This window comes from Anser brachyrhynchus, assembly GCF_964034855.1.
Source record: "Anser brachyrhynchus genome assembly, chromosome: 3".
NCBI classification, from domain to species: Eukaryota; Metazoa; Chordata; class Aves; order Anseriformes; family Anatidae; genus Anser; species Anser brachyrhynchus.
The window spans coordinates 44319247-44345083 of record NC_137696.1 but is presented as its reverse complement, the minus strand read 5'-3'; the positions used below and the strand labels follow the sequence as shown (position 1 = coordinate 44345083).

The window sequence follows — 25837 nt, the reverse complement described above, 5'->3', positions numbered from 1 at the left end:
GTGAAGAAAAAGATGTTAGAATATGAACATTATTCAGGAGTTCATAATCTCAGAGGAAGAGGCAAAGCTGGATATGCACAATATGTTTGACTGAAAAGCTGGTTTTTCTTTTGTATGCAAGTGCAGACAACTGTGCAAACAGCTGTAGAACATGGCAACATTTATGTCGAAGAGCTTAATATAAAGAAATGTGGGTATGAATTAGCCAAATACCAACAGCTGTCCTTACTTATGTCAATTTCTAGCTCCTCTAGGGTCATCCTCAGTTTTTCACAGAGCATCCAGTATGTGTGCTTGTCTTCTCAGAAATATCTCAGAATTTTAGGTAGCTGTAGCCTTTGTGGCATCTTTGGGATGGGCGGGGACTACGTAGAGAGACTTTACTAACTGCATCAATTTTCTTTAACGTACTGTCTGTGCCCTATACTAATGTGTGCTTTCTATGTCGTTACTTCTCTTTCTGAGAGGAAAGTTACCAGAAGTGTATGCTGAGTGTTGCCATTTTGACATTGGAGAACAAAGTGCTTATTTGGGTTATTCTCTTCTATTTTAATCAATTTTCTGTTGCACAAGTATGAGTTGAGAATGTCCATGTTTTGATTACCAAACCTGTAGTTTCTTCATAGTGTTGTAATAATAGTGAGTCTTAAATGCACAAAACTTCTGATGCTACAGAGCAGCCATATTGCATAATGAGTTCAGCACAGAAACCTGACAGAACTAACTGGTCTGAGGATTTTGTTTACTTTTCTTACAAAGCTGGTAAAATTAATTAGTCAACTAGCTACAGCAGAGGGAACTTGACCAATTGCTCAGGCATGACCAGTGGATCCTGGCAGTTCACAACAGCTGTATTTCTACCTCAGGAAACTTAACTCTTTAGATTGTATGGCATCTGTTTGCTGCATAGGCTAATTTTCATTAAGTTACTTATTTTTCCCTTTTAATTTACAGAGATTTCCTTTTTGCTCTTATTATTATTCTCTAGTTAAAATTCAGAGACAGCAAAAGAGGACAGTTACCCAACCACAGAGACAGACTGGCCGCCCAAAGAGAGTTTGAAGTTCAGTAACTCTAGTCATGGGGAGGAAGTGGAGGAAGGTTGTTTTAGTCAGTCGTGGATATGAAGCCACAGTGCTTTAAAGCTTCAGCATTACTGTTGTGCCTTGACAATCTGGATAGATGTTTTCAGTTTCCATGACAAAGTAAAAGTTGTCTGATATTGAGGCAGCGGGAGCCTGGAGGCAATGGCGGAAGTGAGATGATGGGCAACTGTTGAAGTAATTCGCTAGCATTTATTCCTGTCCTAGACACATCTAAGCAGTCACACAGACACCTCTCAATGAGGGATAAATATCAAAATCTGGTTCCTAGCAGTCTTCATATATAATCTTAACGTGATTCCAACATGACGGGACACAGCTATATCCAAATACGCTTACAAGCTTGCAGACTGCTGTTTACTAATGAACCATTTACACAAAAGGTTTCATTTTTGCCCTCTAAAAAAGGGTTCTGCTAATCTTATTGAATAAATTTATTTTTTTTCCACTCTCTAAACAATTAGCTTTATTCTGTGGCAGTCAACTGCCCCCCCCCCTCAGAATTATGGGGTTGATATTGGAAGATTATTGATTTTCTTTATATAAAGATGTGGTATTTAGACCACATAGCAGATCAGAAGTGAAATGTTTTCTCCCTTACAATCAGGGATACTGCCTTAGTGGGGAATTTTCTGGCTCCCGTTGATTAAAGTGACAGGGCAGATTTGACGTAGGTAGATTGCCAGTGCTCTCCTGCCCGATAGCTATTGCCGTAATCAGGGTGGAAAGAATTCCTCCATATGCTCTCACAAATTGAGTCGATTTTTTTCTTCTCCTTTACTTAATAGCCTGCCCTTTGCAGGAGGAATTCCTGTGCTGGGCCTCAGTTGCAGACCACTTCTCCACCAGAAGTGCAGCGTTCTGGCAAGCCAGCACAAAGAGTGAGAATGTGGACAGGAATTGCCAGACCATCACAGTCCATTAATTTTACCTTAATTATACTTTGGCCCGTGATTAATACAGGTCACTGCTGCCTGGTCACATTGTAGATCATGCTGAATATTGTACAATGACAAGTACAACTCCTCTGAGTCGTTTTGACTCCTTGGCTTAAACAATCATTGTTTAAACAGGGTGAGGAAACAGTTTATTTTAAAAATGTTTCCAAGAAGTCCTAATCCCCTTTTGGGGTAAATGGAAGTGTTTCTGCCATGAGATTCCTTTTAACAGTAAATAGCAGGCAGGTTGAATACTGAGAAAGAGACGGAAAAGGTAATTGAAGTGCTGTTCCGATTTCTCAGTGTGTCAAGTGACAAAATTTCTTGGCAAAAGGTCATGCTTGCAGGTCAAGAGTTGATCAGGTTAAAAGTGTGTGCATGAGGGGTGGTTTCAGGAGGTGATGCTGGACCAGGAGTGCTTAGAAGCAGTCCTGCTCAGTGCCTGCGTATTTGCAAAACTCTCATCTCTGTCATAGGAGCAGCGCTGGGTAGGAGCAGGGAAATCATTAGCTTAGGATAGATCATTCATTCACCATGTAGGCTGCGTGCTTTGTTCTAAGGAGTTTTGAATGTTGTGTTCGTTTCCCTGCAGACTGCTCCAAACACACAGCTCTTCTGGTTTGCAGTGCTCACAGGTTGTAGTTACATCTTGTGTAACCAGCTGGCATCCACCTGAGCAAGAACTTGCCATCACATCCCTTTTGTCCTTAGCAAGCATCCCTCTTTCTGTACTGTTAGCAATTGAGATATTTTCTTTCTCCGTGTTTCATACGACACAGTATAGCTCCCATGGGAAGGCTGGGTGCCCATGTCTCATGGACAGGGAGGAGTTGCTTGTGAGCTGGCTGTCCTGTAGCCATGACCCCGATGTCACCATGCTGACCACTGAGCAGCTCTCCAAGTGTCATGCTTTGCGTCCTGGTGTTTTCAGGGGAGCTGCTGTGCCTGGAGGTGTGTGACCATAAATCACAGCAGTCCTGGAGAAGGTGGGCTGTCTGTGCTGCAAGGGAATGGGCGCAGCTGTGACCGACAGTCACTGCATTCCTGCTCATCACTCAGAGCCTTTCAAAAAAGCCCTGCAAGCGAAAGCACAACAGTTTGAAACTTAAATGTATTCTTGGGAAGTCAGAAATGTATGCCACAGGTTCTGTTTCCCCCCACCTTGGAGGATACTGTTTGGCCTGAGTGATAGTTGTAAGCCCTGAGCATGGACTTTTCTTTCAAACCTAAGTCTCTGTTTTCATGCCTTTTCCTGGTAAGTTGAGTATAACAGATTTGTTTGACAGAAGATTCAGTCTGGTCTGTGTTTTGCCAGGAAAAAGAAAAAGCAAACAACACATGAACAATAGTGTTTCAGGTTGAACAACAACAAAAAAAAATCCGTTGGCTTCACAGTTTTATTTAAAAGACGAAAGATTAATACTTCAGAGTTTCTTGCCTGTTTATACAAGAAACAATGCAAGAGGATTAAAAGTAGTCACTTCAAGACATAAAGCAAGTTAAATTCTTTGACGAAATCACAGCAAAAAGAACATTTAAAAACAAAACCATTTGCATGTAGTCTTAGTAAACGTTATTTTATTGGGAGCTGTTTGTTTACTGGCACCTTCTTTCCAGAGTAATGAATAAGACAATAAATGTGTTTGTATGCAAGTACATCTCTGCAGCCCCTACTTCTCACTCCAGGATTGCAGGAGTGTGGCAGGAACTTCCATAGATGGTGATTGATTCTCTTCAGTTTTAATTATATGTGCATAGATATGGTATGTCTTCAGAAGCTCAAAATTCCTCGCTTGTCTTCGTGTACTGTTATGTGAGAGGTTTTTTTTTTGCTTGTAGGACCTGATGATAGCTTTCCTACAGTGATGAACAAGTGGGAGTAGGAGGGAAAGAGCTCTTCTCACTGTGAGTCCTACATAATTACACATGAAATGATGGAATGAGTCAAGGCTAGGTTGTCTGGGCATATATGCGTATGTACAGGTTAATACAGGAACAGGAGCTGCATTTCTTAGGTCATTTTCTTAATCTTTTTATATAAGGCTTCCATCAGCCTGTGCAAGAATATGAAAATAATGTTTATTTGTCAACAATTCCTTTCTAATGATAACAAGAACAAACTCTCCCAGCTGTAAGTATTCTTTACATAAGTACCTGAATAATTTGACCACAAAGCTATTCCACTCTCTCATGTACGTATATTCTTCATTGCTTCATATCTCAGGGAGTTTTGTTCTTGTGTGGAAGTAAACATGAATGTTCCATCTTTGCTATTTTAAGCAAGAAGTGGAAACTTTCATAGGTGAAACAAAGAGTTGAAATGTAAACTGAAACAGATTTCAAGTTGAAGTTCAATTTTGGGGTTATAAACTGCTTTTGTAAGACTTTACTGTATCTTCATTGCTTCTTTTAGACACAATTATGATTGCAAAACATTGTTAGCATTTCTCTGATGTAACAGGATGGCATGAGTGCTGGTCTGAGACCAAGGAGCTGGAAACTCTTGCTTTTACATTCACAGTCTCTGCTGGCTTCTGTGGTGGCAACCAAGTAATGAGAAAAGCATTTTACTAAAAATTTTAACTCCCTACTGTTGTTTTCCCCTCATCTTTTCTTCACCTGCTGGTTTGTACATCTGAGTGTAGAAAAACTGGGATCTCACTCAAATCTCTCTTTAGGTGGTCTTATGATATAAATGTATCCTTTTATTTATATTTTCAAAATTTTAGAGGATGTTGGCTTCTTACCATCTGTCACTAGATAAATTTTAAGTACTGGTATGCCTCTTATCGACTCCTATTTTTGATTTGCCTTTGATTGAAGATAAAGTGCCAGCAATCGCATGTCAAGTTTAGTATGCTGCTCTGCCATCAAGATAACAGCCTGCTAGAGATACTAATCAGTAGTAGGAGAGTTGTAAAACAATCATATGAAGCTCATAACAGTCCCAGCTTGTGACTTTGGATACTGAATAGCCTTTTGTGGGATGCCAGCATAGATCTGTGAGAAATAAGTTGAACATCCTTTTGGTAATCAGGTGCTTAACTCAGATGAATGAAACTGGAATTGGTTCAAATGTGCCCAGTCCTTTCCTGGCAGCATGCTAGAGGAAAATATCTGTTCAATTCTTCTACAAGAGCAAATAGTAGTTAATGAACTCACCTCTGTAGAAACAGAGTTCCATTATTTTTTTTTGTTGGTATGAAATTTCTTCTTAAACATAATTTCAAATGTTCTGTGGCTTGGTCCTGTTCTCTTTAATTCTCTTATTTCTTTAAGTTCTGTTTTCACTTTGCAAATGGTAACTAATTGAAAGCTGTACAAGGTGAGCTAAAGGCTTATTGACTTAAATTGTTTTTTGTGAATAGCAGAATTATTCTGTTGCCTTGCATATCTGGTTTAAATGATTTATTTTGATTTATTATTATGAGCCATTTTGAGTGGGAACAAGTATGAAGTACTATGTAATCTGATGTAATACTTACTGTACATAATCTCTCACCTAATACTGATGAACATTATATTTTAGTAATCACTAGTAATCTATATTTTATTTAGTAATCTATATTTTTAGTAATCAAACTGATGCATACCTGAGAAATCATTAATACTGGTCTCATTGCAGTAAGGTTTTTCTATGAAACATAACATAGTTTTACATTTTCATACATTATTGTAGTTTCTACACTGGGATAAATTAGACTACAAGCATATTTATGCTATCTGTGTGTTCCCATTGGGGAGAGGAAATGGTGGCATGTAGGAGGAATACTGTTGCTGTAAGCAGACAGGGTATGGCTGAAGCACAAAGATTTCTGCTGCAGGTGAACCTTTAAAGACTGCCAGGATCACCTCGCGCATTTCTGAAGGCACACAAGTGTAAATTTTTATTTCCTGTGCCATATGACAATTTATGGTAGGAAATGATACATACAGTATTGAGTTAAACTGCAGGAATGATGCAGTTGTCTAAAATGAAAATTCTGCTGCTAGCTCAAGGTTAAGGCTAATTCCTACGAATGACATCAGATATTCGGTTACAAATTAATACAGATCTGTTCTGAAAAACCTGTGGCAAAGCTTTCACCTGTGTAGTGGTTCCCACCAGCAAGCTTGTGGGGTTTCCATGCAGTACTGATTCCTATGTCGTACATGGTGATTCCCATGGAGACACTATTGCTTGTACACTGCTCTTCCAAGAGAACAACGAAAGGTAAATCATGTTTTCTTGTTGCACAACGAAAGCTTGTGTTTTCGAGATCCTGAGGAATTGTCGCGCCTTTCTGGATGATGTGAAGTATGTTGCTTATTTTTACTGTATGGCGTTTTGCATGGTTATGCTTCATCAATATATGGATTTATTAAATGCTTTGGGATGCTATAAGAACCTGTTGTAAACCATTCGAGCTCTCGTATCTTAAAGTTCTTAAAAAACAGTTCACAGGTGAGATATTATGAAGTCAGGGAGATATTTCCATTCAATTTCTGTATGCCATTCTTTTTTTTTTCCTAAGGTCAGATAAAATGTGCTTCAGTTAGGTGGTGTCATTTGTGAGTACACATTGGAAAAGAGCCTGAGATCCTTCCTTAACATTTGTCACCTTTCTATATTTTTAATGTATGGCTATATTAGTAGCTGTTTTGCTAGAAGATACTTTTACTTGATGTGAGTACTATAGTCTTTCCTCCTTGGCTATGATGGACTACTTTTTTTTTAATTCTATTAAAAGCACAAACAAATGTACCTTTACCATATGGTGAAATCTTCTCAGATGCACGTGTATGTATCTTAAAATGAATTGTATTGTACTTTGTTCTGAATTTTTTTTTGTTTCTTGAAAAGCTGATCAATTTCAGATCTGTTTATTTCTTTAAAAATATGTATCCATTAATACAATAGAAAAGATGAACTGGTTTCTGAGGCCTCACCATAAGAAAGATGTGGGTCCAGATGAGGACCATGAGGCTGATCAGAGGGCTGGGGCACCTCTTCTGTGAAGAAAGGCCGAAGGAGCTGGAAAAGAGGAGGTTCATTGTGGCCTTTGAGTACTTACAGGAGGCTCTAAAGATGGAGAGCAACTTTTTGCAGGGGCAGGTAGTGATAGGAAAGGGGGAATGGTTTCAAAGTAATAGGGGAGATTTAAATTAGATGGCAGGAGGAAATTTAGTCTGAGAGTGGTGAGTCACAGGAACAGGTTGCCCAGAGAAGCTGTGGGTGCTGCATCCCTGGAAGTGTTCAACGGCAGGCTGGATGGGGCTTTGGGCAGTCTGGTCTGGTGGGTGGCATCCCTGCCTATGGCAGGGGGTTGGAACCGGGTGATCCATAAGGTCCCTTCCAACCCAAGTGGTTCTGTGGTGAGAAATAGAATGGAGTAAGTTGAAAGGACAAAATACTTTTTTTTTTGTCTTAATTAATGATTTTAGCTAATTGGATTACTTGTGAAATAATAAATTTCAGATACTAATGAGATAACTTGATAACGCTGATTAGAATCTCAGCTTTCCACTGAGATTGTGGCCAACATCCAGAGCTACCTCCAAAGGTGCTTGTATCTGAAAATAGTAAGTAGGCTTTTTTAGTTTATTTGAAATTGTTGAAATTCAGTGAATTTGAAAGTATCACTTTAAAATGACTTCTGACTTATGAATGACCTTTAAAAATATAATTAGGATCTTTTTCATTTATTGGATGGAAAGGAGATATTTGTGGTTTTTGCTTGTTTAGTGCTTCCAGTAGTGTTTAGAGTAACATAAGTCTAGTCAACTTTCTCAGTCTGAAGTACTTTAGATAAACGAAACATTTTCCTGAATTTTGTGGAGAAATAGGAATGCTTACTCAGGAAGAATTGAAATGAGCAAGGTCAGTTTAGTTGAGATTGACATTTTAATACCTGCCTGAATAATTGTGGTACGTGAGGAGAGTTACTGCTCTGTCTCATTTACTGGATTTTATCTCTCTAGTGCATGCCAGTTGTTAGCATGTGTTGCAGCCTGGCTTGTTCAGAAATTAAAGCTTACCCAAAGTAAAATGTATCTCTACCATTTTCCAAAACCTGTCTATTTATCAAAAGTGAAGATTGTTTTTTTTTTTTAAACCTTGCCTAAGTTATGGAGCCTAAAAGTGTACTTGACGCTAATATGTCTACTACACTAAAGGGAAAAGTGAAACGGCCTGGAGAGGGCTGGATACCCCTAAGTGCTAAGTGGCTTGAGAAGAGAGAGATGAAGATGTGCTGTCTGCAGTGACCAAGTACAGACTGGAGGGGAAGTAAAAGCATGAGGCAGCTTTGCGCTGGTTGGACGTTCTGCATCCCTGGAAGGAGAGCATTCCTCCCCTTGCCTCCTCTCAGGCTTCTCCAGCTGCAGGTGGCCCAGCTCCCCTGAGGTGTCTGTCCTGGTGTGGGCACTGAAAGGTGGCTGAAGTGGGCGCTGGGCAGCAGGGCTGGGGCCTGAAGGATGGGCATGTGAGGAGAAGCAGTGCAAGGAGCATGGGGACCATGTGGCTGCTTGAGGAGGGAAGATGCAAAATCAGTCCTTTGTGACAGCCTGACGTGCTCAGAGTTGCTCCTCTCCTGGGTGGTGCCTTACCTGTACTGCCTGGGAGGCGGCAGGAGCAGCATGACTTCTGCAGTCCATCAGCCCTTTGCCAAAGGAGGGAGCAGCACCTCCTCCATGCCACCAGAGCAGGTGATGCGCTATTTCTAGTGACTCCCGCTGTCGAGTGCGTAAGCAGTCCCGGAAGCAAGGAGTGGAAGTTGGGAATGTGCTCATCACTTCATTACACTAATTATGTTATCAATAAAGTATATCCTAAACAGATTAAGAACAGGCTGCCTTGTCAAAAGGAGCTGTTCAAAATGAAGCCTGCCCATCTTTTCAGAGCTGAAAATCATTTTTGTTAATGGTCTAGAAATAAAGGTGAAATCATAGACAATTATGCTGTCTACGCATTTTATCAAATCGGTAAATAACTGACAGTGATTCAAAGGACTTGTACAGCTGAAGCAGTCAGTTTCTGAAATCGAGGATGGCAGACCCTGGTTGTGGTGCTGGGGACCACAACCTGAAACGTGTGGGCTTTGAAACGGCTAGTGACTGAGCCCAAGTCCCCTAGGTGGTGCTGTAGAAGAAAACGCTAGTGTTATTCCCATAGTTCAATATATACAAAAGGCTGTTTTTAGGCTGACTGAAGTACCTCAAGTATTTCTGATAACAGACCACTTGTTTTCTGATTTATTCTCATGACATAGGATTGAGTCCACGTTATAGAACGATTACCACTATTACCATAAAAGGGTACAAATATGCCCTCTTTTGGGAGACGTAGCTTAAGTTTAAGTCTACGTTTTGTTTTGCTTTGTTTTGTATCTGACAGTACTAAAAATCCTCCTGAGTATTTTTTTTTCCAGAAAGCAGAAGACTTTGCATTTTTGTCTCTTCATGGTCTAAGTATTGAAATATTTCTAAAAGGTGATATTACTGATAGCAAGTATATTTTTCAGCCTATGAGTACTGCTCAGTGGAAGGAATTACTTAGAGTATTTCTTCTAAAGTAATATGTAAGCAAAGCTAATTGAATTGGTCGTCGTGTATATTGGTTTAGTGATGAAGTTCTAATTTCACTCATTTGAACAAAAATATGGAAAGTGCTGTTTACATTGGGGAAATTTAAAACTAATAAAATACATCTTCCTAAATCTGTGTGCCCCTTTCCCTCTGCTTCAACAAATTGTGTAGCTAGAATATCTCTCCATAAAACCTGTTTCCTCAGCAAATCGTAAAATACAGGAAGACCTATTCAGGAGCCTAAACACTTACTGCAACAGTTCAAAGAAGAATTGAAGATGGTATGTTGGCTGCCGTGTGCTACTTGTTTTGGAGAACTCTATGGGAATTGTTCTTGCACAATGAACTAATAATCTGATGATGCTTAGTTTAAAGTTTTCTTCTTGTTTGGGCATTGTGATACAAATTAGTCATAGTTACTTAGTATTCAAAATATGTGGGGCTTAAATAATCTGCATTCACTTAAGATGCATTCAAGAAAGATCCCCTGTGCTTTCAGACAACAAAAATATTTTAAAAATTTAATGAGATTTAATTTAAAAAGCTGTTTTTTTCAGGTGCTTCTGGTGGTACTCTAGTAGTATACTACTTGTCTAAAGAATTTTTCAGTAGTGTTAGTTAATAGTGTTGTGTTGCTTTTCAATTTCAGTTAAACTTCCCAAATCAAAACACTGCTGCCCTTTCTCCTCATTCCACCAACCTTACTAGATCTGTATCCAGAAATGATGTCTCTTCCAAGTGCATGTGCACAGATGCTGCTGGGGACTACTTCTCATTCAACCATGCACAGCAGGGAATGGTCACTGCCTTACCATTCGTCTGATGGAGGAGATAAAATTCTTAAAGAAGGAAGCCTTCCCAGTTTGCCGTCATTGGTTCCCATTCAGTATCTGTGAATAGATGGGTGACCTCTGGAAAGCTGGAAAGAAAACATCAAAATGCCATGTTCTCAGTCAACTTTGTCTCTGGTATATCATTAAGTACTTTAACATAATAAAATACAGTATTATACATTATTATACATAAAATACATTAAGCAATTTAATGTAATAAATCAAAAATGATTTCTGGTGACATCAATAGCTGTTGTGAATGGTAGCACAATAAAAATCCTGTTGTGTTAAAAGAAAAGTTTTAGGCAGTTTTCTTTCAGGACTAATCACACAGCTATGTTGTTAGTACTCTTCTTTTTATTCTTCCGCCCTGTGGAAGTCTCGGGAGAAAGACGAAAGTATGGCTTATGTGCCCGCGTGCACCCTACAATTTGTTTTATGACTGTGCTATTAATTTCTGTTTTTTTAAAGTCCAGGAAACGGTGCTTGCAATATGCAGTAAAATACACAACAGACTTTCATAGGATTTAAAAATCTGTTAATTTTTTTCTTTTCTACTTGGCATACATTGCATTTCCCGAAATCAATACACATTCATGGACAAAGTTTATTTCTGCATTATTTTCTGTTTAACAGTTAAATCTCTTCCTGCTGATTGTTGCCTTGGGTTTTATGTGCCTTTTCCGACTGTCTGCGCTGTGAACTCAAAGTTCTTGTGTGGTGAAATGTTGAGAAGATTCTTGCAATACCATGGATTTGGATGGTGTTAAGGCAGAACATCAAAATCTTGAAACTTTCTCTCAAGAACTGCACTGCTCCAGAGTTTTCACTTGAGTTCTGTGAAAGTGCTTTGAGCTGCATGATGGTCCCAGTTCCCAAACATTTTCTTCTCCCATGAACTTCTTAAAACCCAGCTGATCTGTACTTGACTATCTTTGGAAGCTTAAATATTTGTGGCTTCAAAGTCTTTAGCAGTTGCAGCACCACCACTGACCTATCAAGAAACATCCCCCCCTATTTTATTATGTATCTGCAGTAGGCCATCTCTGCTCTCAGTTTCACACTTATTCTGTAGTCAGGTCAAGAAAAGGAGAAAATTATTTTTGGCCTGGTTGGCATGTTAAGTGTCACTTACCTACTGTTATATACATTCATTTTAAAAAAGAAAAAAAAAAAGGAAAAATGGGCGATTCTCTCCTTCCCCCTTCCCATAAGAACTTTTAGCTAATAGGCTGGGAGCCAGGAGACTGGGCACTCTTGTCTCTCTTCTGCAAACTGGGGTTGGTCGCTCTGGGCAGTTCACAGTCCCTGCTGACCCAAGCATCTGGTCTCATTTTTAATGTTGATATAATTAGCATTTTGTATATATTCAGCTGATGCTATACTCAGTCATTGTAATGAATGTTTGAAACAGGGTTCAGATCTCAGCCATTTATCATACTTGGACCTCAAAACTTTTGGCACAAATGTGCCAAATACATGTTCAGTGGTATCTGTTAACTTCTGACTGCCCTAGTAGGGCATGGTTTTGCTTCAGAAAGAAGTAAGTAAACAAGTAACTCAGGAACCACAATATTGGACCTGCCATTGTTCTGTGATGATAAAAGCAATGTTATGACAAGTGGCATAGAAAAAACATGGGCAGAAATGAGGTCTTAAAATAAGTAAATAATCCTATATTAGCTGTGAATTTCTTCAGGAGTCCATGGTGCAGCTGTGTTGCCTGTTCCTCTTGCAGTTTTTCCATAGGGGCAGAGAGAGATGCAAAAGGCCGTGTGTTCAGATCCTCCTGATCCACCGTGTGAAAGGCATGGGCATTTATTATGAAAATGGTAATAGCATATGTAGTGCCTATGCGTTATGTATTTTTTTATTAGGCCTTTGTGAGCGTGATTCCCTTCTCATTATGCTATTTGCTATGTTAAACATTTCATAGTAATAGAAGGCTGCTGGATGTTTAAAAAAAAAAAAAAGGAAAAAAAAAGATTGAAGCTTTAGTTTCACTATTTGATCATTTAGTGCTTTCTGGCATATGTGACAGCATAAAGGCAAGTAGAATTACTGAAAGGGAAGACCTGCAGGAAGATACCTGTATATATACCTATTTATATGTTGTTGAGCCAATGTGGTTTGCTAGCATACGATTAAGGAAAACAAATCAGATATCAGTTTAGTATAGAAATATGAGTAATATAGCACTCAAAACTAAATATTTGTGCTATTAGCTTTGTATAAAAGCTCAAAGAGCTTCTTGATTTTATTTGCAGATTTGTGACTGATGAAAACTAGGATTGCAAAACATGTGGATATGTTCTCTGTAGCGATGCCTGAATATGATGGTGTCTGACAACCACGGTCTGAAAAAGGAAAGCCCCGTTTTCATTTAGGAAAAAATAAATGCAGATGGAAAACTCTAGACTTCTGACAACCATAATGGATTTCTGACATGATGGGATTATCTAACTTTCAATCCAAAACATGCATAGTCTCTAACCCAAAGAAACAAACAGAAGCAAGGGAAAGGAAAAAGGCTTCGGAGGAATCTCCAAAATGCAAACAGTTTGCTTGAAAGGGGCAGTGTGAAGCATGGGGCAGAGAGGCATGCGCACTGGCATAAGCAGTATTTTCTCTTTGGACAGAGATACTGGATTTGCAGAACAGTTTTGCTTCTTACAAAACTCAGCAGAAAGAACATAACGTACCTAAAAAAAGAAACAGTATACATATCCTGCAAAATGAAGTGATTTGTTTAATAAACTACTACATCCCCTAGTTGGAATAATTTCCTTGAACATGATGGAACATGGGTGTTGCTTACGTGTTTGACAATGAAACTTCAAGTGTTAGGTAACCGAAGGTGAAGCAGTTGGACGGAAAATCCAATTGTATGTGAGCATAAGTAGAAGTTAGATGGTGTACCAAAATCTTTTCCATCACATCTGATTCCATAACCAGGGATGTTTTATATAAAAATTAATAAATTAAAACAAAAACAACCAAGGGTATTGCAGATTCTAATAAGTATCACAGAGAAAAACAGAATATAAACCATGACTGAAGATCTCATCCTTTAAGCCCTCATAGCTAGAAGTGATATGATGTAGTGGTGAAAAGAGCACCTTTCAAAAGCCAGCAGTCAGACTTTAAGAAGATGCTGGGGGGATTAAAGGGCAGACAAGCAGAAAAAATAGTAAATATCTTCAGCTCCACTGAAGAGGTAAATGTGAATGTTTTAGGATGGCATTCTGATCAGTAAGAGATGCCCATAAGGTCACTTTTATGAGGTCTTTCCAGAACTGGTCCCTGCTCTGCTGCTGCAGTGAGGCTGTCTGGAGTCTGTGTTCTCCCCAGCTTCAGAAGGACCTTTTCCTTCTTTCCCAAGGTCAGTGTTCCCATTGGTCTGTGCACTGGTTTGCCAGCTGCATTGCAGGTGCATCCCAGGGGTCCATCTTGCTGTTGCTCTCTGTCACCACTTTACTAAACTGAGACTTCTGTATATAAGGCACCAAGCTAGGAATACAGCTGCGGAGTCATAAGTGATGTGTGCATGAATTATTCAGTAGACGCTGATGTACAGGTCCGTTGGTGTGAAGCATAGAAGCACCAGTTATTTCAGATTGAGATTATTTTTATTCTTCCCTGGAGAGCTGGAGGCTTTTCCACATTGGCAGACTTTCACAGGTTTGCATTTATGTTATCTGGGAAAAGGGGCAAGGGTCAAACAGCAAGTTCCTTTATGCTGGTAGAGGCAAACATGTCACATATTGGCTATGTCAGAAATGTACTTGAAGTCACTGACAGAGTCAACAGAAGAGTAAGGTATTGATTTCTTTGCTGCTGTTTTACTGAAGCATAGGAACAGTTAAATAGAAAGTTTTGACTTATATTTGTGCATAGTAACTATTGAGGCGTCTGGGGAGGTTTCTGGCTTTTGGATGTGTGTGTATGCATGTCCTGCTTTTCAGAGGATCACAAAATCAAGTAGCTGCTTAAGAAAAAAGGCCCTTGATTGTGTGTTTCTGTGTGTCTGGTAATCCTTAGCATAGAAGCCTGATGTTCAGCTATTTGTGATTGGTAGAGGAATCCAAGCTGCTTCTATGGGAATAGGGTAGCAAGATCTATTCGGACGTTTTGGGGAAAAAAGTAATAATCTTGCAGGTTAGAAAATAGCCCTAAAAGTAACATTTTAGTATTGATTTAAAAATAGCTTGAAGGATATGGCTTAATTACTGGTGGTGATTACATCTCTCTAAAACCTTCTAGCAAATAATACTTCATGACTAGAGTGGGGAACATTTTCTTGTTGGTCTTCAAATCTAGTTGAGCAGATGCAAAGTAACAATGTTGATTAAACAATTTGCTGTTCATAAACCAGGTTTTGCTATACTTCCTTTGCAGAACCCAAACATCTGGTGAGACTGCTGTGGCTTAATGAGTTACCATAGTTCAGCCAAGCTGCATTTTTCCTTGAATTTGCAAGGAGCAGAAGGTGTGAACCTGGTTATGACTTTGAGTTAACTGATATGCAGCACCTGAGGAAGCCCCAGGAAGGCAAATTTATGTTGGAGGTCTTTAGAAATCACTGGCCTAAATTATTGCAATAATATTTTTTTCAGTTTTGTTGCAGAGAGTGTTTCTGTCCTGGAGAGGATATTGATTCCCTGTGTCACTGATCTTGTTTAATTAAAAAAATAAAGCTTTGTCTGCTTCATTTGAATAGTTTGGACAGCCTACGTCTTCAGGAAATTTGTGTTAAGTTTAAATTTTTAAATCTTTTCTTTTTGTATGGCTTAAAATGTGCCTTGTTAGACTAAATATAATCTGAAACTGTATGCAGACAAATGCACACCGGAGTTTCCATAGGTGTAATTCAAATGCTTTTTAATTAATATCTTCAGTAAAGTGGATTGACAGATTTTAGTCATTTATAGCTTGCAAGCAGTGGTTTGATAGCTGGAAATAGGTGGGTAGTTTTCTGTGTTACCTTACAAGTAACAATTGGAGCTGTTTGCAACTTCAAACCTTGTAGCTAAAAGGAAAAAAACAACCCTTAAAAAACCTGAAACCTCTCCATTGAAGGCAGCAGCTGTTGAGAGTAAGACTTGGGTAATCAGGAATAGGTTATCACTTGATTGAACTCCATAGTGTTTACATATGGGAGAAGGGGAGACCATGGTACCCATCCTTGCCTGAGGGACCCTAAGGTAGTGCCAAGCACTTCTAGCCAGTGAGATACTGCCCAAGGGGCAGCTGATAAGGTATGAACCCTACTTCTTTGTTTTTAAATTATATACAAGTGCTCATAGGGTAGTAGGAGGGCTTGGTTTGGTGTACAGTTTGAAGATCCGTGTGGAGTGAAGATCCGAGACTGTTCCTGCTTTGACATTGCTGAACAACTCAGGCATGTACAGAGTCAGAGTTCAGGTATTTTTCAGGCAGTTTGTGAAATCTAAAGCCCATAGGGGCTCAGAGGCTAGGCAGGTTATTTGAAGGCTGCTCTTTTCTGCCTACATATCTGAATTTCATCCAGTCCATGCGTTGATCTGGGCCTAATGACCTCACAGGATCGACTGAAAAGATATACCCTAAACCATGGGAGAAACAGATTTGTTTTAAGTGCCTTGTTTAAATTGGGTATTGCCTGCAGAGGAGCTCTGCTGCAAAGCAGTATATCATGATGCTTTTGTAAGTGTGCTTTGGGGTGAGACATTTGTGCTTTAATTTGGTAAAAAAAAAAAAAAAAATCATGATGGGTTGCAGAATTCTGAGGTAATGGCTGTGTATAACTTTTTAAGGACTTCTCAGGCCTGCACTGTCTCTCCTCCTTGCCCCCAGTTCAGCTTTGTAACTGTATTTAAAGATAACCAAAGAAAAGAAATCAAGAGAACTTACTATAGCAGTTTTATTCTTCCAAGGGTTTGTCTTTTGAGCAAATATGTATGAAAACAAGTGCAACACAGACAGGGAGAAAACACAGTATTTAGTGTGAATTTAGGTTACATAACATTTATAGAAAGAATGGAAAACAGAAAAAACACTAATCATCTAACCTGGGCAATAGGGCTTAATTCAGCATAAAGTTTTTTTGGATTAATTAATGCCTTACATTTAATGAATTGTTTCTTAAATATAAACAAATTAGAGTTACTTTAAAACCTATTAAGAATAGCTTCAACTAAATATATGGGTACCGACTGAATTCACAAGAGTCATATCAAGGCAGCAGCATGTAATTGAAAATTACTTTGTTTTTAACACTGAAACTGAAGATTGTTTTGCATATTCAGATTATGAAAAATTTTACTCAAAAGTCAGTTTGAAGGACAATAAAATATTTGAGCTTTAAAATAAAGTTTTTAACTATTTCCAAAGTTTCAGAAAAAAATGCCATTTTATGGAGCATATTTAAAAATGTTTTTAATCCAATTGCAAATTAACCCTCACAAAGACTTCAAAATAAAAAGGTTAAAAAAAAAAAATGCCAGCACAGTGAATGTGATTTTTGTGAAGCATTCTGACTTCAAGAAAGCAGCATTTTCTGGTGGATAATTGTTCAGATGTGTTTTTTTTCCAACTAACTCTAGTATAAGGTGGCTTATTTGTGCACTTATTTTGTATGGCACGTTTCCATTTCATCTTGGGAACTTTATAAAGATTAAGCTTTACAGAGCCCTTTTTTTGCAGATATTATCCCCATTACACAGGAAGGTAAGCAAATACAGAGGAAGGTTAATTGAATTGCCCTGCTGCAGCATGTGAGTATTGGAGCTGGAACTACAATTCGGGAATGATCGTTCCCAAGTCAGTACTTTAATCTAATATAGCACAGGAGTCTTTCCTCTAGAATTGCAACCATAGAAAAAAAGAAAGGTAGAAAACACAAACTTAATAAGATCTTAAAATTAAGCTCTAAAGTATTGCTTTTCATCCAGTTAAGGCCGTGTTTTCGTCTTTATATGTTATTTCCAATAACAGCCTTCGTGCCACAGCATGTAAGATGAATGGGACCAACTGTGACCCGTAGGATCCTGCTGTTCATTTTAGGGACCAGGCTTTTCCTTTGATCATACATCTTGTGTATGTTTTTGTATGTGTTTGAGTAAGTGGTAAGGCACGTGTATTTTTAAGGGCCTTTAGAAACTCAGCCTCCCGCTGAAGACCTCTTTAAAACAGTTTGTGTGACTAACAAAGGAGATTGTCTTGTAGTGATGACTTTTTGGTATTGTCTGTTTAAGCAAAATATTTACTGTCACTATCAAGATAAAAGTAAATCCCTGGCACTCTGAAAAAACATACCAGTGATCTCTGACACCTGTGGGTAGTTGACTTTTCCAAAGCAGTTTAGTTACTTGTTATAGCTGTAAGTCCTGTTCTGCACTCGTTTCACTTTAAATCAAGATTGAAAGCTGAAATCTGGCTGTGAAATACATAACATAATTTTCTGATTTCCAGTGTGGTTTTGGAAGAATTATTTAGTTAAAGCCTCTACTTTCTTCTTCTAAGTTGAGTTTCTGTGAATTGCCAAGTTTGGCAATTCTGTAGGACTTGTAACAGAGGGAGAAGTACACAGTGCTGGCATGGGGCCCACTTGATGCCAAATCCCTCAAATACAAGGTGGTGCAAAGAGAGAAGGGGAGTACAGCAGGGAGGGGGCTCTGGCTCTCCCTTAGAAGGGATGCTTGTGCCTGCAGTGCAGCAGGACCAGCCGCAGGTACTGTGTTCCCTGTTGCAGAGTTTGCTTAAGGACAGCCTTGGGGCTTGCAGGGAGAGAGGAGTAAAGCTTCATAGTGGTAGAGAGAGGATTTGAGATCTGCTTTTTGCCTGTGTGCTTGGAGCTGTGCAGCCCTCTCCCTGCTGAGGGGAAGGAAGGCTATGGATGCATTGCACCCTTTGCAGGAGTGCCGCCTTCGTAATTCTGTGTTTCAACTGTGCATTATCCTGAACATTTAGCACAAATGTGTTTATGGAAAATTTAAGACTTTTATGTGGCAGTAGAGGGGCAACAATCTCTCTCCCTTCAGGAGGGTGTTTTAACAAGCTTTTTTTTTTGTCAAAGCAAATGTCCAACTCCTTTATTACTTTTCTGGACTGTTTTTAGGTTAGCCTAGCTTGGTTTTAAACTGCATGTCAAAAAATGATTTACCACAGCATCTGTAAAATGTTCTGGGGACCTTGGCAAATACCTGATAGTTTCAGGCCCTGTCCAGATATTGGGTCCTATTCCAAAAATAGTTTTTTGACAAATGGATAAAAACTACTGGTAGATAAACATGCAAAGAAAAAGGAGAATTCAAGATTTTTTTTGAGAAGTGTATTTTTAATAGATTTTTTATCATAGAATGTTTTGGGTTGGAAGGGACCTTAAAGATTATCTAATTCCAACCCTCCTGCCATGGGCAGGGACACCTTCCACTAGAGCAGATTGCTCAAAGCCCACCCTGGTCTTAAACACTTCCAGGGATGGAGCGTCCAAAATTCTTCTTTTGAAAGATGTTGCCAGAGCTCCTGTTTCAGATAAACTTGTCTACTTGTAGATACAGTTTAAGTGCAAAATTTGTGCTTCCTTCTTCTCGATAGAACTTTAAAAATTGTAACAAAGCTCACATATTTTGTCCTTTCCCTAATTAAAAAAAAAAAAGAAGCAACAGAGTCTGAATGCAGATTATTGTATGGGTAAGGATAAAGTAAACAAGTAGGCTTCTGTCTGTGAGGGGAAGATGTTAAGGGTTCTTTGCCCTGCCTCCTAGAGGAAAAAAAGAAAACATCCTTCTATACAGCCATGGTGACTGTATGTACTATGGAGTAAGGGAATGTGCTTTGCCATTGCCATGCTGCAAGTTCAATGCCTAATCTACCCCCTTTGGTAGGGTGTTAGTATATATCTGTAATTCCCCTCTAGTCCCAATGTCTCTTGGAAATTTGACCTATTTGTGTGAAGATCTGTAATGCCTGCACCCAGAGCAGTTCTATAGTTCACTGACAACAGGGAAACTGGACTGTAAGGTGTTTTTTCTAGTTTTGCATGCCTCTGTGGAAACTGCACAACACTAGTTGAACATTCATTGTTAAGCATATATGGAAGAAGAAACAAAAGTGTATTGGGATACTATAAAACACTCTGGGAAGTGTTAACTTTTAAAAGCTTATTGCAACTGCACAGATAATTCCTGACATGGTGTTGAACTGTGTTTTGAGGGCTGTGGAAGAGCTTGGTTATCATACGACCACAGCTATAAGTCCCTTCTGTGGATTTGTAATACTGATAAATTTTTCAGCTCTGTAAAAAGCCACCTTCTTTTTGGACTCAGCTAAACTCTGACTTTTAAGAAACTTTAAGTAAAGGATGGTTGTAAGTTTCTGGCTCTTCCCTGCTGTCCTACAGTGAGTGTTATTACTATGATCCATGCTGAAGGAGGTGGGCAAGCAACCTGCTTGTTCCTTATAAACCATTTCTGTAGGAAAGGCAAGCACTGGTGTTGGATGTCATGAGTGCTTTAGACTGAAGCCATATCGCAGTATCTGCTGTATGTTTATGCCTCCAGAGCAGCTGGTGAACTTTCCTGGTTCAAAGTTTCAGAGAATTAAGAGACTTACGTAGTTTTTTGTAACATCAAGCTCAATAGCACCTAGCCAGTTTCCACAAAGTCCAAGGCCCACACTCACAATAGGTACTTTATTTTTGCCTCCGCTTTCCCTTTGCAGTGACTCCAGTGACTGGTGTAGCTGACTTCAAAGGGTCAGAGAGAGCCATGCTGAGAAACACAGGGACCATTTAGGTCATGGGAAGGTGCCCCAGAAAAACACAAACCTATCTGTACTATGCACACCATAAAGAGAAACAGGATTGTTGTTACATGCATCTTTTGGTCAGCACTTCCCTTAAATACTCAGAATTAGGAGAAGTGTATGTTTCCTGTTTATGAGAAAGAGACCTCTACCAACTTGCTATATTTGTCTGATCTTTGACTACAGTTTTGCAGCTCTCCCTGAAGGAATATACCAGAAAACAAAACAAAACAAACTATACTTGAAAACCCCAAAACCTGTCTGAATTACAAGCATGAGCTACAAAAAACAGACTGTGGACAATAGCTAGGCATGCATAACGTGCATATTTTCTCTGCCCCAGAGGAGTTATCTACTATTTAGAAGACCACCATATTTTGAGAATTAAGTTGCAAAGTAGTTTAGAAACTCCGTTTTGGCCAGGCCTGTTGCCCCCGCTGTGGTAGCTGGGGGGTGTGCCTGTGGGCATGGAGCCAGGCCCAGCCTGGGCCAGGTTCAGGTAGCAGGCCCAGCATGGCCACTGCTCTGACTCCACTCCTTCACGACAATCGCATGCTTTGCCCTTCAGCAGGTGGCCTGAGTCTGGCCCTTCCCTGTGAGCTCAGTGTTGAGCCCTGTCTGCACCAGACAGCATTTCAGAAAGCAATTTTTTTTCCTCCCCATTATTGTCTACAGGTCACCGTAGGCCCTGCTGCACTCCCCAGGTGCTGGAGCAGAGCCCATGGGCAATGGGGTGACCCTGAGCGAGCTCTGCAGCTCTTCTGCTTAAGAGCTGAAGCCTAACTTGTCAGTAATAAATCCTGAGAAGAGTCTTGTGGATTTGAATGGAAAACACCTGGATATCTATTTTCTCCACATTATAATCCCTTTGGCTGTGTGCTTTTTCTTTCTTTCACCTTTTTTCCTCTATTTTTCTTTTTTTTGCTTTTCTTTTGCATACTAGTAGCAAAACAACTTATTTTAGTATTTATATGTGTGTGTATATATATATAAATATATATAATATATATATAATATATATGTATAAATATATATATATACATTTATATATATAATATAAAAATGACTGGTTGTGGATCCCATGCAGGCACATGGGCCAGCAGGGAGCCCTTTGGAGGATCCAGGCGCCTCTAGCAAGCAGGCCACGTACAGTGCGGAGGCAAAAGCCTGGTGAAAAGGGCAGCCATGAGCCAGCCATCCTCAAACCTTGAAGCCCCCTCGGTGTTGGCCACTGTCTAGGTGTCTCCCTTGGGCAGGGGCTGGAGGTGAGTGAGGAAGGAGTGGGGTCATGGCCTCCACAGGAGGTCATGTGAGGGAGGCGAGGCGTGCTGCAGCCATCCCTGCTCGTGTTCAGCACCAGGAGCAAGCAGTCGTGCATCCTCAGGCCTTGTTTTCTGAAGCCATTTTCTTTTTCCTCTGCGTCATTGATTTAATAGGGTGTTTTTGTAGATTCATGATAATGTTTTTCATTTTCAGGGAAGAATTTAGATGAATTTAGAGAACCTAAACACAACTACCTGCTGATTCTGCAGGTGGTCAGGGTGTTATGAGAGGCTGGCCACTATTGTTGACACGGTGAACTGGTTATTGTATTAGTTACTCAAATATTCTGAATTCTTAGAGCTAGTCTGTTATCAGCTATTGTGAAGATATCTTCTCTTACTATTTTTACCTGAGAATTTAACTAGTTTTACTACCTACTTTTTATCCAAAGTATCACAAATTGCAGTCTAGTAGGCTTCTTGTGTGGCTTCTTCTGTTGTTCTAATGGTGTGGATGAGGATGAGGACCCGAAACACAAAATGATAAATGTCCACATTTTTAGCATTGAAATGCAAAATTATCTTGGTGCTTCTACATGGGGTTTATTTAAAGTTTTATTTATTTTACCTGCTATTGAGTGTTGTATATGCCTGCAAATGCAACATGAGATTTTCAGGGACATAATAAAATAGTACCAGGATCAAGCTTAACTTTAGAATACCTGACAACTCTCTGAGCATTACTGTTTTCTAGTTTTTATATATAAATATAACTATAGGTTTCACAACCTGTAGAGGTGATGTAATTTCACTAAACTTGCAGACATACATTTTTAATAGTAAGAAGCAAATATAATTTTTGGATTACTGATTTTTTTAATTAATTAAACTGAATGATTACTATAAATAAACTAGATTATTATTTTTAATAACAGAACTAATTCTAATTTTAGTAACTAAAACTAGAAAGTGAAGAGTAAGGAGCTAACCAGTATGTTTGAAAAAGATCAGCGTTTCTACTTTGTATTGGATTTTAACACAAGGGTTCTGTTTATTATAACAGTTTGTTACCATAGAAGTATAAACTGAAAGGTAGCAATGATGAGTTAGTGTAATACGTTATATTAAATAAACTTGTCCTGTTAGCGCTGCATGCAAGGCTTTGTTTACATTACAGTAAGCTGTTTTCTGCTGCATTTACAATTCTGCTATACAAATAAATTAAGGGATCTCATGACAGTATGATTTACTTTGTCTCTGCAAACTGACAGACATTAATATTTTTAAGCATATTTGCTTGGAAGTGGTTACATCAAAGTTTCTGTTAGGGCACCATCAAACCTACTATCTAAGAAAGAAAGTAGATGAAAGTCTTATCTTCTTGTTCCTATACTAAAAGGATGGGCAAATATTAAATACTGTATTTAGAATTCAATGCTATTGCAAACAATATTGCATAACCTGTTTAAGATATATTCCTATCCTGCAGTAACAGATGAACATCCATGAAATGAAATAAAAGGAGCTAGTACAATCATACACAAAGCTTTTGATCTTCTATGTTGTACAAATGTACTCTTTCGGAAATCACTGAATTTCAGCTTCAGCTTTGGTCAAGCTGAACAGGTACAGCTGGGTGAATGGTTTGACCTGTAATAGTGTCGTTATCGGTAACGATAGGTAATCTGCGAGGGAAAAGCTGAGTCTGAACGTCTAGTTCCAGGAAAATTTGCAGGGCTCAAATTGGGGGATGGGTATAGGGAAGAAATCTTTGTGTTTAGATAAAGGAGAAAAGTTTGTCTGTACTCCAGGTACAAAGGTCATAGGACATCAGTCCAGTCTGTTTTCATGTAATATTTCCCTTAAGTGGTATACTTCAAACGTGATACAGGTATAACGCCTTCTGTGAACATCTGTACCTTTTAAAAAAATATATTTAAAAAAAAAAAATGAAACCTGCAAGTATAGTTTCATTTCATATAATGATAAAGCTGGTAGAATTTGAAATGTCTTGATTTAAGTATTTGAAGTTAAGTGCTTCCTCTTTCTTCCTTTTTTTCACTAAAAACTGTTTGACAAAACACAGGATAGCCTTTTTTTAAAAAAAAAAAACAAAAAAGACAAGCAAAAAAAAACCTGTCTTCTTTGTTTGCTCAACCTGATGCAGTTCCTGTGGATTAGAGACTGTCACAGTAGGTCCTGGGATGTGGCAGAGGGATGCTTCTGGTGCACACAACTGACTCCTTTCCAGGGCACGGCAAAGTCTCCCCCATCGTGCCATCAGGTGTTCTGAGCCATGAAATTCAACGCCAGTTGAAGTTACAAACTTTCTAAAGAAAACGTTTGCAGGATTTCTAGTTGTTTCTCTGGTAAATAATAAGTTGTAAGTAATGCATCACTTTTGTCTGCATAAGCTCCCTCACTTAGAGAAGATGGTATGCACAGAGCTTCTTCTACGTCATTAAGCATTCATACTTTTTTTCCTCAGTATACATAGGAGCACAAAAGAAATGCCAGTTCTGTTATGCTCAGTGGGTTGTGCTGTGGCATAAGTTACTTTCATGCTTGGCAGCTTTTTTGTTCTTCTCCACTGGATATGTTTCTTGGTCAAGTTATTATTTTGGACATCTGTGGTGCAATGCCATGAGTTTCAAGGTCCTGTGTGCCATTGGCTTCCTTCTCCAAGCATTTCTTCTGATGTTTCAAGTTTTGTTTAATGTTTGTAGAAGGTATTTAAGTGGGTGCCTCTAATGCCCATAGAAACTAAGTGTCAGTATCTGGGAAAATCTTGAGATATTACTCAGTCTGGAAGGACAAGGTTGGAGGCAGACGCTACTGTCTAGCAGATCACTGTGAAAGTGTTGTTCTTTAATTATCTGCTTAGATTTTTCCTTCTGCAATTTTTCGTATTTTTTCCTGTTACCTTCCTGGAGTGGTGGGGTGGGGTTGGAGAATAAGCTCTGTTTTGTAAACTATTTTTTTTGAATTGGAAGCTGTGATTCTAAAGACTTATCCCGCTTAATATTAAGTGCTGACAGTATGGTGGTGGTGGTGGCTTTTTTTCCCCATAATAAGCCTCCTATTGTGTGCCAATAGAACAAAAACTTGCAAAGAACACTGGTAAATAAAAATAAGGAAATCTCACAGGAAAATATAGATCTGATTTAAAAATTTCTAGCCTAGCAGATCTGCTTTGTCTGAAAGCGTGTTAGAAGATTGTTTTGATTACTGTAGCAATGTTATAGCAGTGTGAAGTGTTTTTCAAGAGAAAAACTTTCTAGTTTATATAAAGGCTCTTATTTAATTAAAAAGGGAATATTTAGCTGTGGTAATACGTTTTCTCATTTGGTATGTCGCTTTAATGGTCATTGTTAATATTATGCTGAAGATTTTTTGCATGAAACAAGTCATGTAAAATTCTTTGGACTAAGTATCAGATAAACAAGCACTACACCCAAAACAACAATAAAAATAAAGGCGGTCAACCAGCAACAGAAAAAATAAACAACGATGTGAAATTGAGAAATAAGCTACTTTTCTGCTTTCTGGGCTGGGCGCAGTGATGACTTATCTGGTAAATTGCAAGTTACCCAAGTGGTGTTGCTGCTGGTTTGAAATTTCATTAGAAAATACTATTATTTTGCCATTTCTGATTAAGGTGAGCTGAAATGATTTGTGTATTGTCTGAAGCAGCTCTGTAGGTTGTAATTCAAACACAAATCATTACTATCTGTTGTCTCTTCATAGTTTTTCTGATAGCAGAAATCCTAACTGAACACAAAAGCTGAAATTTTATTGCTATTTGGCAAGAAGGTGATAATATTAATGAACCATGTGGAAAGCCTTAGGTGTTTATCAGGTAGTGCTTACAAAAAGCTCTGAATTTGACAAACAGTAACTATGATGACACAAATGTAATGCACATTAAATCACAACTTACTCAAAACAGACTATGATAAGACAGCTATAATGCCTTAAAAGCATCAGTGAGGAGGATTTTGCAGTAGAAAACTTTTAAAGGGGGATGTAGAGAAGATGGCTTTCTGGTAATGTGTGTCTTTCAACAAGTGTCCATAGACACTGCGGGGCTGCTGGTAGGCCCGGCCATCCCCCAAAGCCTTGGGAAGTGTTTTTGCTTCCCTTAAGATATCTCAGGTAACACCAGGTACTTGAAATGGCTTTTAGATGGCCCTTATTGATGGCCCTTTACATGACCTTATTTAGTGGGCAACTAAACGTTGGAGTGGGCATCTCAAAGTAGGCTTTGCCTTAACAGCTGGAAGTTTTTCTTTACAGTGCAAAGCAAGAGTATCTCCCTTTTTCTTCTCCTTCAAGACCGTTGCACAAGG

The 25837-nt window shown here is 38.9% G+C and overlaps 1 protein-coding gene across 11 annotated transcripts in view; it reads left to right on the top strand.

Moving 5' to 3' along the window:
* The window catches only part of CHRM3 (cholinergic receptor muscarinic 3), a 287105-nt gene that overhangs the window by 12116 nt on the left and 249152 nt on the right, over positions 1-25837 (top strand). For 4 of the 11 annotated variants that reach the window (XM_080585116.1, XM_080585123.1, XM_080585115.1 and 1 more), the window contains exons 2-3: positions 3881-3946; positions 10257-15698. The exons of 2 other annotated variants lie outside the window; for them this stretch is intronic. The gene's annotated coding sequence lies outside the window, so the exon portion shown is untranslated. Of the gene's footprint in view, positions 1-3880; positions 3947-7499; positions 7604-10256; positions 15699-25837 lie in introns of all 11 variants that reach the window. 5 more of the 11 variants (XM_080585117.1, XM_080585122.1, XM_080585127.1 and 2 more) reach the window with 3 other exon arrangements.